This window comes from Piliocolobus tephrosceles, chromosome 6 (genome assembly GCF_002776525.5).
Source record: "Piliocolobus tephrosceles isolate RC106 chromosome 6, ASM277652v3, whole genome shotgun sequence".
NCBI lineage: Eukaryota > Metazoa > Chordata > Mammalia > Primates > Cercopithecidae > Piliocolobus > Piliocolobus tephrosceles.
Window position 1 is genome coordinate 110344006 of NC_045439.1, and position 17822 is coordinate 110361827.

The window sequence follows — 17822 nt, forward strand, 5'->3', positions numbered from 1 at the left end:
AAAAGGATCAATTTGGCCTGATTTTCTCTCTGTCTTGTGTCCCCTCTTACCATGTGATGACTTCCGTCATGCAACGACATGGCAAAAAGGCCCTACCAGATGCGGCCCGTTCATCTTGAACTTCCCGCCTCTAGAATCATTAGTCAAATGCAACCACACTTGTTTTATCGTGCTTCACTTTATTGCACTTCACAGATATTGCATTTTTTTTTTTCACAAATTGAAGGTTTGTGGCAGCCCAACATTGAGCAAGTCTATTAGCTCCATTTTTCCAACAGCATGTGTTCATTTTATGTCTCCATGTCACATTTTGCTAATGTTTGCAATATTTCAAACTTTCTCATTACTATTAACATTTGTTATGGTGATCTGTGATCAGTGTTCTGACTACCATGAACTGGTCATTTCCCCATCTCTCACCTTCTTGTTGGACCTCCCTATTCCCTGAAACACAATATTGAAATTGGACCAATTAACAACACTACAATAGCCTCTACATGTTCAAATGAAAGGAAGAGTGGCACATCTCTCACTTTAAATCAAAAGCTAGAAATGATTAAGCTTATTGAGAAAGGCATATCCAAGGCTGAAATAGGTCAAAAGCTAAGCCTATTGTACCAAATAGGTAGCCAAGTTGTGAATGCAAAGGAAGAGTTCTTGAAGGAAACTGAAAGTGCTACTCCAGTGGAGATATGAATAAGAAAGTGAAACAGAATTATTGCTGATATGGAGAAAGTTTTAGTGGTCTGGATACAACATCAAACCAGCCACACATTCTCTTAAGCCATAGCATAATCCACAGCAAGTCCTAATCTTCAATTCTATGAAGGCTCAGAGCAGTGAGGAAGCTATAGAAGAAAAGTTTAAAGGTTGGTTCATGAGGTTTAAGTAAAGAAGCCATCTCCATAGCATAAAAGTGCAAGGTGAAGTGGCAGGTGCTGATGTAGAGGCTGCAACAAATTATCCTGAAGATCTAGCTAAGATGATTGATGAAAGTACCCACACTAAACCACAAATGTTTAATGTATATAAAACAGCCTTCTCTTGGAAGAAGATGCCATTTGGACTTTCATAGCTAGAGAGGAAAAGTCAATGCCTGGCTTCAAAACTTCAAAGGACCCTCTTGTTAGGGGCTAATGCAACTGTTGACTTTAAGTTGAAGCCTATGCTCATTTACCATTCTGAAAATCCTAGAGCTCTTAAGAATTATGCTACATCTACTCTGCCTGTGCTCTATAAATAAAACAACAAAGCCTGGATGACAGCATATCTGTTTACAGTATAGTTTACTGAATATTTTAAGCCCACTGTTGTGATCTACTGCTCAGAAAAAAAAAAAAAAGATTCTATACAAAATATTACTGGTCACTGACAATGTACCTGGTCACCCAAGAGGTCTGATGGAGACATACAAGGAGATTCATGTTGTTTTCATGCCTGCTGAGACAAGATCCATCCAGCAGCCCATGGATCAAGGAGTAATTTTAACTTTCAAGCCTTATTATTTAAGAAATACATTTCACAAGGCCACAGCTGCTATAGACAGTGATTCCTCTGATGGATCTGGGAAATATATGTAAATTGAAAACCTTCGGAGAAAGATTTGCCATTCTAGATGCCATCAAGAACATTTGTGATTCATGGAGAGGACATTAAAATTTCAACATTAACGGGAGCTTGGAGGAAGTGGATCTCAACTGTCATAGATGACCTTGAGAGGTTCAAGTCTTCCATAAAGAAAATAATTGCAGATGTGGTAGAAACACCAAGAGAACTAGAATTAGAAGTGGAGCCTGAAGATGTACCTGAATTACTCCAATTACATAATAAAACTTGAACAGATGAGTTGCTTCTTATAGAGGGACAAAAAAAGTGGTTTCTTGAGATGAAAGCTACTCCTGGTGAAGATACTATGAACATTGCTGAACTGACAGCAAAGGATTTCGATTATTCCATAGACTTAGTTGATAAAGCAGGGCAGGATTTGAGATGACTGATTCCAATTTTGAAAATGTTCTACTGTGGGGAAAATGCTTTCAAATAGCATCACATGCTAGCAAGAAATATTTCATAAAAAGAGTCAATTGATGTGGCAAAGTTCACTGTTGTCTTATTTTAAGAAATTGCCCAGACACCCCAAGCTTCAGTAACCATGACATGTCAGCAGCCATCAACGTCAAGGCAAGACCCTCCACCAACAAAAAGGTTACAACTTGTTGAAGGTTCAGATGATCATTAGCATTTTTTAGCAATATTTTAAAATTAAGGTATGTACTTTTTTAGGACAAAATGCTATTGTACATTTAATAGAATATAGTATAGTGTAAACATAACTTTTACATCCACTAGGGAGTCAAAAAATATGTGTGACTCGCTTTATTGTGATAGTCACTTTATTGTAGCAGTCTGGATATATATAAATGTCTGGATATTCCAGATACCTGGAATATCTTCAAGGTACGCCTATAAATTTATGTTTATGATAAGCTACTCAGCTTGTGGTTTTCTATTATAGCAGTAGGAAATGGACTAAAACAAGCCTTTCCATTAAATTATTTCTTTATAGACAGTGTCTGCCTTCAACAGTGAATGCCATTATCCAATATGTAAACAACTAGAGTATAATTTTAGAAGATAAAAAATGTAAGGTCAAAATCTCCAAATACTATCCCAGGACACTTTTAGAGACAAGCTGACACATTGTTTTGCTTTGAAATTATTGCTGATGATACAGTTTTGTTTTTTCCTGTTATATTTCTTCAGGAATGCTGTCATGACTTTTAAAATATTTGATGAACCACTTCCCTACTTTTAGGTCTTACAGAGCCACTGTGGAAAGATAGATGTTAGACAAAGTCATGGTTTCAGGCTTTATCAACATTTCTGGACTTAGAGATTTCCTCATGCATTTAGTTATTTCTTCTGGTTTGAGATCATTTATAGTCTGGATCTCATTAAAAAGAATCCCTACTTGAACTGGGAGATCACTTTTATAGGCAAAGATAAGAATGTATTAGTCATTGAACTAAAACTTGTTTTGGTCAATTGATGAGGAAGTGGAATAAATTTAAGACTTTCTTTACTTAGCAGCTTGTTTCTTCAGATCTCCACTTTGGTCATAATATTTAGTTACTTCCTGAGAAGAAGACTCTAGAGAGAACTCCGTTTTTCCTCAAAGGAGTTTTTAAATAATCCATATTACTCTTTGTACCGAATAATCCGATAATTAAGCCTGACCTATATCTCCTGACCAGACAGATTTTCTCTATTTAATATCTGCAACTGGTCTTGATTTCTGCCAGGGGCATTAACTACTATTGATGAAGAGATCATGTGTTTTAAAAATAGGTTTAAAGAGTCTTTTCACCCTGCATAATTAATGAGGAAGTTATTTTTTGTTTGTGGGGTATTCCACAGTTTATCTCCTCAGAGTACTTCTCAACAACACTCTTAAATAACGAAGCACTTGCTTTTCAATTTCTATAAAGGTAATAGCCATTTACTGCAAAGATATCCCAGCTCATATACAGAGAGTGATGCGTCTACTGAAATACAGCCTTCCCACTTTCCATCTGATGTTCTAATGTCTTCCTGGAATTTCCTCCCTGGAAATCTCTTTGTATTCCCTTAAAGAGTTAACTGTTGTTTGGGAAGCATCCTGAAAGAAGACAATATGGTTCCTTTTGGAAGGGAACAGAGTTATTTATGACATGTTTAATTAAAGTATGCAACCTCTAAATTGTTAATTGAAAAGTCAATAATCTAATGCACTACTATCACGTCACTTTCAAAGTAATAACTAGTCTATAATGTTTTAAAAACTCATACAACCATCAAAAGTATGTAATAAAACACAGTATTCCTTTCCTTTCTTCATCTTGTTCTGCTCCTTAGAGGTAACTATTTTCAATTTTGTAATGTTCTAGCATTTACCTTCATATTTCTAAACATGTAACTTTGCTATCTATTCATCAATTTTAGAAATTATCCAAGTTACGTATTATTATGGTAGAGGAGGAGTTACACTCCCTCAGCTTCCCCTAATCCATCCTTCCAATGCAGTTTTTTCATAAATTTTGGTAAATTCATTTTCAGTGTTTTTCATTGCTATGACTGTATATATAGTTACATCTAAATCGAGAAGTGTGAATGAATAGCACACTCCAGGGAAATCAGGTGGCCAGCTGGCTTTTTCTTCATGTAGCCCCAAAGGTCAATGTGTTACTGGTGGAAGGTGTCCAGGTTCTTGGCATCTTCAACAAAGAATTGGACACAACGCACAACCAAAGCAAGGAAAGAATGAAGCAACAAAAGCAGAGATTTACTAAAAACGAAAGTACACTCCACAGAGACGGAGCGTCCCAAGCACAGGAGCTCAAGAGCCTAGTTACATAATTTTCTGGGGTTTAAATACCCTCTAGAGGTTTTCCATTGGCCACTTGGTGTACACCTCATGCAAATGAAGTAGTGGCCCACAATCAGTCTGATTCATTGCAGAAAGCAACCAATCAAAGGCTCAAGTGAAGTTAAAAGTTTACACTCTTTGCAAACATCTGATTGGCTGTGGAAAGCAACCAATCACAGGCTAAAGTGAAGTTACAAAGTTAAACTTCTATGCAAATGAAGACTTGGCTAGCAATCTGTCTGACTGTGGAAAGCAACTAATCAGAGGTATTTTCAATTTTCCATCTGCCACGCAGGAAAGAGGGGGTGGTTTGCAAAGGGAGTAGCCTCTGGTCTTTTTGTTACTTAGATGTGGAAAGTCGGGGTTTTCCTTTTGATTTAGTTCTAGAAAGTCAGCGGAAATTGGCCTTAGGTTCCCTGCCTCCAGACCCTATTCTTCTGCCTCAAACGTCTCTAGAGAGACACTGTATTTTTTCTGAGGTTGTTCATCTCTCCACATCCTGCTTGTGGTTGTATGATTGGTTATTGTTATTCTGAAATTCAGTAGGGGAACATGAAAAAGGCTTTACCATTTCAAATGCAGATCACTGACTTTGTTTGAAACGGGTCATCTGCTCTTCACTCTTCTCTATTCCTAGCTCAGTTTCAAAGTATCTCCTCCACTACTGGTATTGGGAAGAGGTGGGACCTGACTGCTTGTAGTGTGGATGGTAACCTTGGAATCTAACTGTTGCGTGTATAGGCTTTCAAACAGTCCCCCGACTTTGCTTTTTACACACTGTTGTGCCAAACCTTTTAGACTCCAATGGGGATGGCACCAGGTTCAAGAGGCCAAAGAAGAGACCCAGAGCCAGCAAACAAGACATGAAGTTGTACTGGGGGCTAAACACAGGGGACAGCCCAGTGGTGGTGGGCAGGACAGGAGAACCCCATGACCCAGGGGCAGTGGGCTCAGCAGAAGAATGACAATCACTGGAAAAAAGCATGCAGTTTTTATAGCATTTTCACTTAGCCCCTGCTCCCTAATAAGCTCCGCCTGGAAACTTTCATTTAACCCAAAACAAAGAGCCTCAATCCTCTGTACAGCCCACATTCCAGAGGACGGATGGGGCCCAGATGTTCTTTATAGATAAGGAATGAATCTCTGCGTTGTCCACTCCCAGATTCCTTAGAACTCTCAACGGCATTCAGGTGCACCTGCCAAACAGGGTCATTCTCAGGGTATGCATAAATTATTGCTATCAGGTGCATTTAATACACATACACACACACAACCCTACCTTCTGAGATACTGGGGACTTCCAATTCATGAGCATTTTCAGGATTCTGTGGGACAAATCAGCTAATTCCCATTAGTATCCTCATTTATGGGTACTCTTAAATTGTTACGTCTACTGATTACATTGAAAATGTACTGGGTGGGCCGGGTGCAGTGGCTCAAGCCTGTAATCCCAGCACTTTGGGAGGCCGAGACGGGCGGATGACGAGGTCAGGAGATCGAGACCATCCTAGCTAACACGGTGAAAACCCGTCTCTACTAAAAACTACAAAAAACTAGCTGGGCGAGGTGGCGGCACCTGTAGTCCCAGCTACCCGGGAGGCTGAGGCAGGAGAATGGCGTGAACCCGGGAGGCGGAGCTTGCAGTGAGCTGAGATCCGGCCACAGCACTCCAGCCTGGGTGACAGAGCGAGACTCCGTCTCAAAAAAAAAAAAAAAAAGAAAAAGAAAATGTACTGGGTAGAGGGAGAGGTAGGAGAAATAGGAATTTATCTTCAAACAAGCAATAAAGCATCAATTGTGTTGGGTTAATTGCATATCTGTGATTATAAATAGACTTTTAATTTGTCTATAGAGTTCTGTCTATCCTCCACGGGCTTGGTGTGACAAGTCTGGTTTTGTTTTGTTTTGTTTACACAAAAGTAAACCTTGACAGGTAAGAAAGGAATCTTGGAGTAGCACTTGCCTTGTGTCAGGGGATTTAACAGGACAGGTCTGGGCCCCTGAACTACAGGTGATGTTAAAGAACCATGACTTTAATATTTAAAATATTCTACAATTGCAGGAACATGTGAGAGCAAGAGTTGAACTCTGTGTCTCAAAAGTAACAAAAGGCCTCACATTTCATCCCTGGCTAGAAGGGGTTAGAAATTCCTGTTCTGGGCACGTTGCATCCAGGCAGTAAGTTTGAGCAATCAATCTGTACTGGATCTGTGTTTCTTCCCTTCCTGGTGTGGTTGGGATTGGTGTAGCTGTCAGGTGGAACTGTTACACCAAAATGTCCAGGGCTTAATGGAATCCATCATTAATATGGCCTCTAAGATTTTTACGTATTTATGGTTTTCTCCATTCCTATATGATGACAGAATGTGAAGGATGTATTCACTTTTTGTATGACAGCTAAAGATAATTATCAAACTAATATATTCCGTGACTGTTTCTTTTTTCTTTAAAGAAAGGGTCTCGATCTGCTGCCCAGGATGGAGTACAGTAATACAATCATAGCTCACTGCAGCCTCAAACTCCTGGGCTCAAGAGAGCCTGCCACCTCAGCCTCTCGAGCAGCTGGGACTATAGGCATGCATCACCACACACAGCTAATTTTTTTTTTTTATTTTTTGTAGAGATGGGGTCTTGCTATGTTGTTACCTAAGCTGGTCTTGAACTCCTGGCCTCAAGCAATCCTTCTACCTTGGTCTATTTATATAAATATTGATATGATATCCAGAACAAAATAATGGGGTATAAAAATGATTAAGACTTGACCATTTGCTATTATCTGAAAATAATCTTAATGCACTAAATAATAACTAACTATATCCCACTCCTTAAATCCTAAAAAGCAGGGGTAGGGGAGTCTTAAGTGGTGACCCTTTTCTGGTAAAAGACTAAAAACCATCTTAAAATGCTAAGAAAAATCTGAAACAATAGTAGAAAATAAGGAATTCTACATATAATTTAAAGAAAGTTCTGATACGGAGGTTAAAACTAGATGACCAGAGCCATTGACCACACTGAGGTGGCAACATCTTCTGTCACAGCTCATGGCAGTCATGGTCTTTCCACGAGTGGGACTCCCTGGAAAACTTACACACAATCTGATCACTAAAAGCAAAGATCCTCACGTATAAATCTCAAAGAGAAGAGCCTTACATTTTCTCCTGTCTGACCTAAAGCAATGACATGGGATTTTTGCACCTCAGTTGCCTTACCTGAAAAAATGGGACGCCTGCCTCCTAGGATTGTTGTGACAATTAAGAGTAAAACTCTTAGATGAGTGCCTGGCACAATGTAACTGTTACCAATTAGTATTATTACCTCACGCCTAAGGAAAGAAGGAAATAGACAAACAGGGAAAAAAAAAAAAAAAAGGTGGGGGTGGTTACAATTAGCTAAAGATGCCCTCATCAAACAGCCCAGGGTCTATCCCTTCTGGTCCTAAATTATATTTCAATTCAGGAAATTCCAGGATTGCATCAGCTGAATGAGATAACTGGCTTATTGTCTGAACACTTTGCCAGCACGTGATGCTATTATGTGAGCCCGCTATTCAAACATGAGTCACACATGTGAGCTGCAGCCACTTCTGCAGATGGAATAAAGTGTGTCATCAAGGTACAAGAACTGTGCTTTCTCCTTTTTTTCTCACCTCGAACCTGAAAATCATGTAGGATTAATTTCCTAAGTATTTGCTCTACAGTTAACTCCAAATTATCCATGCTGGTGGAGGGAAAGAAAGACACAGATGGACATGAACAATGACTGCTTCAAAACTGCCTTATAACTTGTGACTTTTGCAGTTAGAACTCTCTATTGCGAATTGGTACCTAAATGTTCTGGAAACAAAACTTGAAGCAAAGTCAGTCTTGCTGGCCAGGCACGGTGACACATGCCTGTAATCCCAGCACTTTGGGATGATGAGGCAGGTGGATGGCCTGAGGTCAGGAGTTCGAGACCATACTGGGCAACATGGTAAAACCCCCATCTCTACAAAAAAGATGTTTTTAAAAAGTAGCTAGGCGTGGTGGCACACGCCTGTGGTTCCAGCTATTCAGGAGGCTGAGGTGGGAGGATCACTTGCGCCTGGGAGGTCAGGACTGCAGTGAGCCATGACAGTGCCACTGCACTCTAGCCTGGCCAACAGACCGAGAACATCCCAAAAAATTTTTTTAATTAAAAAAATTTAAAATTAAAGTAAGTCTTGCTGGAAGACTGACCCCAGACAAACCAGAAAATTCATCCCAGACTTCATTCCATAACCTAGTACAAAACCATGCTGCTTTTCTCTTCTGAGGCAGGAGGAAGCATAGTATCTGATGGGGGACATTACCAGCCTAACTTGCATGGTTGCACTCTCATGTACTTCATGGGGAGAAGGAAGACAGTTAATCATTCCTGACAGCTGAATATAATTGTGAATAGAGCCTCAGTCTCTTTATCATTCTGAAGATGGTATGCAATAGAAAGAGATAACAAAGAAAATGATGACATCACCTAAGAGTTTATTTTTTAAAATTCATGAATAGTATAGCTTATGCAATATGTAGAAATCAGCTCTTCAGTAGGCTGACCCTGGGAAAACTGGTTGGAGTTGTTTTGTTTTGTTTACAAGGATGGAGCGAGCAAGGAAGGAAGGGAGAGAGAAATATCAGACTTATAATCAATGATACACACACACACACACACACACACACACCAGTTTTATTGAGTTGTAATTACTTTTTGAGATAGGGCTGGAGTGCACTGGCATGATCACAGCTCACTGCAGCCTTGAACTCCTGTTCTTAAGCAATCCTCCCGCCTCAGCCTGCAAAGTGCTAGAATTACAGGCATGAGCCACCATGCCTGGAGAGCTGTAATATTTTTTAGTGGTGTGCCTGCTTCCACTATGTGGTAAAACCCTAAATCACGATTTTCAATAAAGCCCACTGAAGCCAGTTCAGTAAATCCCACAAGCCGGTTAACCTACGAGATACTTTCTACAAAGTTTAACTCTTCAAGTATGCACACACTTTTAATGTATGAATTTAGAAGTGATAGCCTAAATATTTTGTTTATAAAATACAAGATGATATGGGCTTTATGAATGTATATATTCCATTTCATTATTTCTTTCTGCAGAACATAAATTCATGGTGAAGGGCACCATAATGAATTATTTAACCAAGCCAGTCTTTTTGACTTGAGCTAAGATGACTGATATGGCTTGGCTCTATGTCCCCACCAAAATCTCATGGTGAATTGTAATCCCCAGTGTTGGGGAAGGTGGGAGGTGACTGGATCATGGGGGTGGATTTCCCCCTTACTGACAGTGAGTTCTCACGAGATCTGGATGTTTAAAAGTGTGTAGCACTTCTCCCTTAGCACTTTCCCTCTCTCTCCTCTACCATGTGAAGATGTGCCTGCTTCCACCATGAGTGTAAGTTTCCTGAGGCCTCCCTAGTCATGCTTTCTGTATAGCCTGTGGAACTGTGAGTCAACTCACCCTCTTTCCTTCATAAATTACCCAGTCTCAGGTAGTTCTTTTTAGCAGTGTAAGAACAAACTAATACAATGACCATATTGTCTCTCTAAGTACACACTTTGCTGTTGTCAGCCACGGAAATAAAACCAGGTCTAGGATGGAAGTCCCTATTGGCACTCAGAAGCCATCTGAAGGCCAGTTTTCATTTTTTCTCTGCATTTTCAGCCTGTACTGCCTTTTCATTTTTTCAAATAAAAGAAATAGATGATAATGGTTGAAAACACACTACAAATATGTAATTCACTCTTCAGAAATAACTGTGTGTAAACTTTTATATTTTAATGCACATGATTGTTAATAAATGTAATCTGATAAAATAAAAACTTCAGTCAAATTAAAGCTAAAGGAGTTTAACTGAGCAATAAACGATTCACGAATCAGGCAGCCCCCAGAATCACAGCAGATTCATAGAATCTCCAGTACAGTCACGTGGTGGAAGATTTGTAGACAAAAAAACAGGAAGTGATGTACAGAAATTGGAAGTGAGGTAAGAAACAGCTGGATTGGTTACAGCTCAACATTTGCCTTATTTGAACATAGCTGGAACACTCAGCAGCGTATGAGTGGTTGAAGTATGGCTGTTGGGATTGGCCAAGACTCAGCTCTTGTTACAGGCACATACTCCTAAATTAGGTCTTCAATCTTGTCTACCTATTAAGTTAGGTTACAGTTAGTCCACAAGGACTCAAATATAGAAGTACAGAGTCCTTCTCAGGCCATTTTTAGTTCAACGTATAACATCATAATCAACAAATTAAGTAACTTACTTTTTTCACTTGCAGTGTATCACGGGCATCTTTCTTGTTACAGTTGATAGAAACATCTCGAATGTTAAGGGTTGAGTGGTTCTCAAACTTGACTGCACATTAGAATTAGCTGGGGCACTTTAAAAAAATGCAAATACTGGGCCTCACTCTCAAACACATAAACAGAGCCTCTGAGGGTGGATCCTGGAATTGGGAGTTTTTAAAAGTACTTCTAAAGATTCACAAGTGCAGTCAGGGTTGAGAATCACTTATCAATCTTATTCTTTAATCCGCATAGTATTAGGCATATACTATATTAACCCTCTCCTGCTGATGGACACATAGGTGGTTTTGAATTTTTCTACTACATGCAGTGCTGCAATTAACATTATTTTATATACATCTTTGCTTATTTGGCTTTAGGATAAATTCCCAAATGTGGAATATGCATATTTAAAGTATTAATACATGTTACCAGATTCTTTTCCAGAATGATATATTCCGAAGTACCAGCCACCCAACTTTCCTACCTTAGGAATTGACATTTTTCATTTTTGTCATTTTGATGGATTAAAAACAATCCTCTTTCATTTGAATTTCTTTGCTTATTAGTGAGGTTGAGAAACTTATGAGCCATTATTCTGTCTCCTAAATTAACTCTAAATAGAGTCAAGTACAGACCTAAAATGAAAGTTCTAACTGGATTATTTACTTAGCAGGTAGATGTTGGGGAGAATAGTAGCTCCAAAGAATCATGAAATTATAGTGTTGAAAGAAAACTTAGAGATACCTAGTTTAATTCTGAGTAATGCTGTAATTTGATTATTTTCCCATCCAAAGGTGAATGTTACTAACACTAGAAAATTCAAATGAAACAATAGTGAGGTGAGGAAAAGACATGGCAAAGCGGGAGAAAACCTAAACTGGGTAGGAAAGAAGATGAGAACAAACAAGAGGCTGGTGCACAGAGAACAGAAAGAAAAGGTGAGTACTATCCTGTGCGTGACTATTGGGTAGGTCCTTGCCAAGAAAGCAGGTAAGCCAGGTCCGTGGAGACAAGGGCAAGGGCCACCGGGACAAAGCTGTGGATAGGAGAGCAGAGTCTCTAGATCAGGACAGCTGGGCCCTGCTGCCAGCAACAAACCAGCTGGAAGCTGTTTCCAGATAGACAGACCTGTGCTGGTGTACTGAGGAGAACCCTGGGAGCACATCCCCTAACAGAGGCTGAGGGCTCAAGTTCTCAGATAGGGGAGGTACAGAACAGCAGCCAACAGTAATTTTTTAAAAATGAAATCCAACCAGCACTGCTGGGTATAGGGTGACGATTTCTGGTACATGTATGTTTGGAGCCAGAGAGAGGAGCTCACCTCGTAGATATATTAATCAGAACTGATTCTCATGAGAGTCTGGCATCTCCTGACTCTTTTTAAGGACTATCATATCTGTGTGGTGAAATTCTGGACTTTGGTGGGTATTTGAAGCTGTCCATTTCAGCTTTATAACCTAGACATGGACTCCTTCTTCCTGAACTTTAATAGTATAGATGCTCCTGTGCCCACTTTTAGTTGATTGTATACTGAGCCTAATCATCTTCTTACTCTTCTTTGATCACTGCTAGAGAAGTGGATGCTTCCACCAAGGAAAAGTCTGTTACTCCAGAGTATGAGGACAGAGGTATAAAAACCACTGTTCTTAAATGACATGCTTAATGCCAACAGTGCACTTAGTTCTTCTAGAATTATTTGCCCCACCCAATCATAGTGAAACCAGCAGTGTTGAGAGTGGGAAGCAGCCCCCAGTAGCCAGGTGGTGCTGGGTGAGAGGGATGGTGATGCCATGCTGACCTCTGATAGGTGGGGAGACATGCAGCTCACCACTAAGCCAGCTGCAAACCCCTACTGGTGAGGCAGGAGCTGGAGCTAAGGTAACTGTGGGGACCACCACACAGCCTACATCTTGACAAAATGCCTTCTGCATTTGCTCAATCCTGGGAGTGACTTTGAATACTATTTTAGGGTAAACACACCTGACAGCAATAACTTGAGCATACTCTGAGACCAACCCTGCATGGCACATACACCTGCCTGTGTTCTCCGAGCTAGGGAATCCAGGAGTAGCCAACCCGGAGATTCATTCCTTGTCTAGGAGGAACATCTAGGCCTCCACCCCATCCTGAGGAGCATAGGCCATGCAGTCGATTAAGGCCCTGAGTTTTGGGTTAAATGAAGATTGCCAGGTGGAGATTGTTAAGGGGAGGTTATTAAATGAAAATGCTTTATAAACTGCATGGTGTTTGCAGGCAGCTGTGATTTTCCTGCTCAGCCTGCTGCCACTAGGCTGTGCAGTTGTCTGGACGATCCCACCACCACTGGGCTCTTTGCCCTGTGTGTAAGCCCCTAATAGAAATCCCATGCTGGTTCTGGGTCTCTTCTTTGGTCTCTGAAACCTAGTGCCTTCCCTACTGAGGTTAATAGGGGTTTGGCACAACATCTATGGAGGCCGAATCATGGGTTGCTGGGTGTTGTCAACGCTCTGCAGTCAAAAACCCCCAGGAACACCCCTGCAGCTGAACAGTTGGGTTTAGTGCTCCAAGCAACAGGGGAGACCACACACCCTGGGGTACGCCTCTGTCACCATGGGGTGTTTAAAAGACTTTCTATAGGATTTGGGCTCTTGCTAGGTCACTGTAGAGTTTAGGGAAGTTTGAGTTTGCTCTGGACTGGAGGCTGTCAGGAGACAGGTAATTCTATGATTGGGCATCGTAATGAACCTCATCCAGAAGGAGGGAAGACTAGAGTAAATCTAAACTGATCATTGGTAAGGCAGCAGTAGGCACTCATATTAGCCAGGACAGGGTCGTGTTTGGTCGTTTTCGTGACTAGGAAAACATTCATGTTTTGTCCGCGTTCAGACCTGGTCACAAAGTGGTCTCGTTTCCCTCTTGGTTCATCCTGGTTCTAGGATGGGCTGCTGGTGTTCTGTGAAATGATTTATGTTCAGCAGGAGAAGGCCCAGGCCTGACTGTGGGTGCCAGCGCAGCTCCTGAGTGTCAGGAGCTTCTTATCGCTTTCTCATAGTCAAATTTGGGTGAGGAACAGAGCTCTTAAAGATCACAACGGGCACATGAGAACAAGACTTTGGCTGGAAGGAGTGTGAGAGAACCCAGCACTGGGGGAGGATGGCAGGAAGCCACAGACAGTAAGCTGGTCTGTGGTCTCATACAAACCAGGAGGGCACTGGTGGGGACAGCTGCTGAGAAAATCAGGGGGAAACAGGGAAGGATGAGTTCCTAGGCAGAGATACTACTAGAAACCAGCCTGCTTAGTATAGTGGAATGGAGGCAACCAGTTCAATATGTTTGTACTATTGATGTGAAGATGGGACTCGTGTTTCTGTCCCGATCTGTCACATCCTAGAAGGTGTGGACTGAAAGCCACCAAATGCTTCAAAGATACAATTTTTATTCCTTGACCAGCCACAAAATGTTCTTCACTGACCAGCACATTAATTCTGAAGTAGGTGTAACCCTCAGACCAGAAAATAAAACTGAATGGTAGTACCTAGGGTAGGGTTGGCAAAATTAGGAAAAATATCAGAGATCTCTAGTTTACTCTGAACTTCAGATAAACTTCAAATATGTAATACTTGAGAATACTTGTTATTAAAATAAACTATCTGAAATTCAAATTTAACTATCCTATATTTTATGTGGCAGCCCTAATCTAAGTAGGTATTTTTAAATTTTTATGTATTTATTTTATGTTTTTTTTTTTTTTTTTTTTTTTGAGACAAGGTCTCACTCTGTCACCCAGGCTGGAGTGTAGTGGTGGGATCTTGGCTTACTGCAACCTCTGCCTCCCGGGTTCAAGTGATTCTCCTGCCTCAGCCTCCCAAGTAGCTGGATTACAGGTGCATGCCACCACGCCCAGCTGATTTTTGTATTTTTAGTAGAGATGGGGTTTCACCATGTTGGCCAGGCTGGTCTTGAACTCCTGACCTCAAGTGATTCGCCCATCTAGGCCTCCCAAAGTGCTGGAATTACAGGCATGAGCCACCACGCCCAGTCAAGCCGTAACTTAAGTAGGTTTGAACCACAAAACAACTGACCTAGAGGAGAGATGGTGTTAGGCCAGGGAAACAACTTGTATGTGCACCAAGATACCTGACCACAAGATAAGGGATCCTAATGGAGCCTGTGCATGCCAGTCATCTATTAACAGAATGGTGTTCTCTGAGGATATGGGAATCTTCAACCCACTAAAGCTGGTCAGGATTGTTAGCATCATTATTCAAACTCTCCTGATGCTTTCCAAGCTTTTTATCCATACATTATTGATTCTCATTTTTGCCCTTCACTTACCAAATTTCTTTTGAACAATCCAGTATATGTTAGCCATGCTAAGGTGCTAAGGCATTTACACAATTAACCTAACAAAATGCCAACTAGATCTAATAAAACAGTATTACAGTAAAGGCAGAGTTGAGCAGAAGCAGTAACGTATCACATTCTGGGTTGAAAACAAGTAACATAGTGGGAAAGATGGCATCTTTCCAAATTTAGTCATAGATTTAAGGTAGTGCAATTAAAATACCAATAGAAATTCCTATAGAAGGCCGGGCCCGGTGGCTCAAGCCTGTAATCCCAGCACTTTGGGAGGCCGAGATGGGCAGATCACAACGTCAGGAGATCGAGACCATCCTGGCTAACATGGTGAAACCCCATCTCTACTAAAATACAAAAAAATTAGCCAGGCGTGTTGGCGGGTGCCTGTAGTCCCAGCTACTCAGGAGGCTGAGGCAGGAGAATGGCGTGAACCCGGGAGGCGGAGCTTGCAGTGAGCTGAGATCCGGCCACTGCACTCCAGCCTGGGCAACACAGCAAGACTCCGTCTCAAAAAAAAAAAGAAATTCCTATAGAAAACAGCAAACCATGGCTGGGTGTGGTGGCTCATGCCTGTAATCCCAGCATTTTGGGAGGCCAAGGCGGGTGGAACATGAGGTCAGGAGATTGAGACCATCCTGGCTAACATGGTGGAACTCTGTCTCTACTAAAAGTACAAAAAATGAGCCAGGCATGGTGGCGGGCGCCTGCAGTCCCAGCTATTCATGAGGCTGAGGCAGGAGAATGGCATGAAGCCGGGAGGCAGAGCTTGCAGTGAGCCGAGATTGCGCCACTGCACTCCAGCCTGGGCGACAGAGCGAGACTCTATCTCAAAAAAAAAAAAAAAAAAAGAAAATAGCAAACCATTTACAAAAAAACAAAAAGTGGTCAGGTACACTGGTTCATGCCTGTAATTCCATCATTTGGGAGGCCAAGGCAGGAGGATTGCTTGAGCCCAGGAACTGGAGACCAGCCTGGGTAACATGCTGAAACCCCATCTCTACAAAAAATACAAAAATTAGCCAGGTGTGGTGGTGCATGCCTGTAGTTCCAGCTACCTGGGTGACTGAGGTGGGAGGGTGACCTGTGCCCAAGAAGTTGAGGCTGAATGAACCTTTGCACTCCAGCCTGGGCGACAGAGTGAGACCCTGTCTCAAAAGAAAGACGAAAGAAAAGAAAAGAAAGAAAAGAAAGAAAGAAAGAGAGAGAGAGAGAGAGAAAGAAAGAAAGAGAGAAAGAAAGAGAGAAAGACAGAAAGAGAGAAAAGAAAGAAAGAAAGAAAGAAAGAAAGAAAGAAAGAAAGAAAGGAAGGAAGGAAGGAAGGAAGGAAGGAAGGAAGGAAGGAAGGAAGGAAGGAAGAAAAGCAAAAAGTAATTCCAGACGCTGGTTTTAGTGAAAAAGCAGCCTTTTAAGTTATAAAAACAATTACATATTTATAAAATTTCCTATAAACAGAAGTTAATGATAGAAATAATGCAAAAATTGATCCAAAACATTTCAAAGGTTAAAATGGGTGGCTGGATTTGACTTTCTATCCTCCTGTGTTCTTTATATCCTCATTTCCTTTTTATCCCTCCCTGCCCCCACTGCCCTTCAAATGGAAAGAATTGCTTGGTGAGACTTTACACCAAAGACTGCTATGAGAAGTGGTCACTACCTGCAAAGGAAAGCTTTGTCTCACAGAAGCTTCACTCCTCAGGACCCGCAGAGATGAAACCTTCCTGAGAAGCAAAAGCTCTACCACAGTGGCCACTGCTGCTCCAGGGGCACAAAAGACTTCAAAAGATCAAGCTCCAGCATGCCAGGACAATACCTGGGCCTGAGGGAGAAGCATGAGAGGGAAAAAAACCGGGTTCCTGGTGGAGGAGGAAGAGGCCAGAGGGCAAAGAAGCAAGGCCCTAGATGTTCATCCAAGGTAGACTCCAAACCAAAAGATGATTCAACATTGCCAACTAACGAAAAAAAAAAAAATCAAGCTTTTGAAGAATTAAAGTTCATTTTATTCAGAAGTCTTACTGAGGACCACAGCCCACAGAGAGTCAGAGAGGATCTGCAGGACAGCTGAAGCAGTGTTTCAGTTGACAGCTGATCTATAGGTAGTAAGGTATAGTATGTGCTCCAAAGTGACATTAAGACAAAATCACATCCGAGTCTGAGCGTAAGAGTACATCTGGCTATAGACGACAAAGGCATTAACCCTTCAGATGTTATCTTACGTGTAGGAAAAGCCAAAGACTAGGGTCACTTATCCTTTAAGGAATATGGTGACTCAGGCAAGAGACTTGGGAGCCATGTGCCCTATCCCGTTTTGTCTTCAAAGCATTAGCTGGGGGCAGCGGCTCACGCCTGTACCCAGCACTTTGAGAGGCTGAGGTGGGTGGATCACCTGAGCCTAGGAATTTGAGACCAGCCTGGGCAATGTGGTGAAACTCCATCTCTACTGAAAACACAAAAATTAGCTGGGTGTGGTGGTGTGCACCTGTAATCCCAGTTACTAGGGAGGCTGAGGCAGGAGAATCGCTTGAACCTGGGAGGCGGAGGTTGCAGTGAGCCGAGATCATGCCGCACCACTCCAACCTGGGTGACACAGTAAGACTTGGTCTCAAAAAAAAAAAAAAAAAGAAAAGAAAAATAAAGCATCCCTTTGCAGAGCTACACAGTCACACTCAGAGGCTTTGTGAAACTATGCTGGCAAGCAGAAATGAGCAAACATGACTTCTTACAGCTGGTACTTTGTCTCAGTGAAAAGCAAAGAAACATTGTGCATGA

The 17822-nt window shown here is 41.5% G+C and overlaps 1 long non-coding RNA gene across 1 annotated transcript; it reads left to right on the top strand.

Moving 5' to 3' along the window:
• The first annotated feature begins 4617 nt into the window (after positions 1 to 4617).
• On the top strand, positions 4618 to 17454 carry LOC111553713. Its single transcript, XR_002735038.1, has 3 exons — positions 4618 to 4671; positions 11513 to 11656; positions 16659 to 17454. It is a non-coding gene; the product is annotated as an uncharacterized LOC111553713 (long non-coding RNA).
• The last annotated feature ends 368 nt before the right edge of the window (positions 17455 to 17822 follow it).